Below are 1238 nucleotides of genomic sequence, written 5' to 3' on the forward strand. Positions count from 1 at the left end.
TGGTTGCCCCGTGGCTCTCTGGCTGCGCGAATGCAGGGGAGCCACGGGGTAACCAAGGGCTCCTGCTTCCACAACCCTCCCTTGTGTTTTTATCACACAAGGCGCACAAACGTAGGTAATCATGCTTCTAAGGCCAGACAAGATGGTCACGCTGCGTGTGTGACACCTTCTTTTTGAGAACTGAGCCAGGCCGTATAGCCCAGAGTTACAGACATTGGGAGCGGGCTTGGAAAAGGGACGAACTGACCCGACCCAGCCCCGGGAGCTGCAGCACGTCTCGCAGCTCTGTTTACCAACAGCAGCAATGGGGATGAAGGTCTGACTAAATGCAGGAAAGAGAGCTGCGCAATTAAGTATTCCCCAGGCAAACGTGGCCTTTGCCACACTTAAGCAAAGCACGGACCAACACCTTTGGTTCTGTCGTACATAATGGGGCTGGCCTCACTCAAAGAACGACGTTGCTTATCCACTTGCAGCAGCTTGGAAAGAGCTGCTGCACAGCTGCAGTCTAGGGCTTGCCTGTTCCCTCGCAGCCATTTGGAAAGCATTTTGCCCTGCCCTGGTCATGCATGTATTGGCTTGTGCTAAAGCATTACGCCTGCTGCAGCTCCAAAGGTCACCAAAGGCAGTCTGCAATGGGAAGTGCAGGAGGAGTGAAACTGCCGGATGGGATCCGGGGGTTTCTCAAGCCTCCCATGTCTCACTCCAGCGAGCTCCCTACCTTGAGGAAAACCAGCCCTTTACCATTTGCATTAGTTGTGACTGCTGTGTGGTAGATGGCTGGTGGTTAGCAGCGGGGCAAGCAGCAGCAGGCTCAGTGTGGTGGGTGCTGGTCTGTGGACATGCTGTCTTTCAGGAGCAGGTGCCGAAAAGAGATGGGCTGGGAACTTTGTTCTCCAGCTTCAGTTCAGGGCCAGTGCTTCTCCTTGCATCTGCCCAGGACAAGTTCTCAGTGGGTAGTTCAGTGTGGAGCTGTATTGTACTGCAGGTAAAGATAGTGGGAAACCTATCCAGCTCACCTGCCCACCATGACTAGTTGTAGCCCATGGCAGAGGGCAGTCAGCTATGCTGTGCTTGCATAGTCTGTGTGTGATGGGGGCATATCAAGTGCAGATTGTCCTTTCTAGGAGAGGAAGGCTGTCAGATGCATCTTTAGAAACATCCTTCTGTTTTGAGGGGCAGCAGTGACTTCCCAGCTGGTCAGCATCTGTGCAGAGGGAGGTGAATTATGGCCAAGT

The sequence above is a fragment of the Nestor notabilis genome, unplaced genomic scaffold, assembly GCF_000696875.1.
Source record: "Nestor notabilis isolate BGI_N333 unplaced genomic scaffold, ASM69687v1 scaffold27233, whole genome shotgun sequence".
NCBI lineage: Eukaryota > Metazoa > Chordata > Aves > Psittaciformes > Psittacidae > Nestor > Nestor notabilis.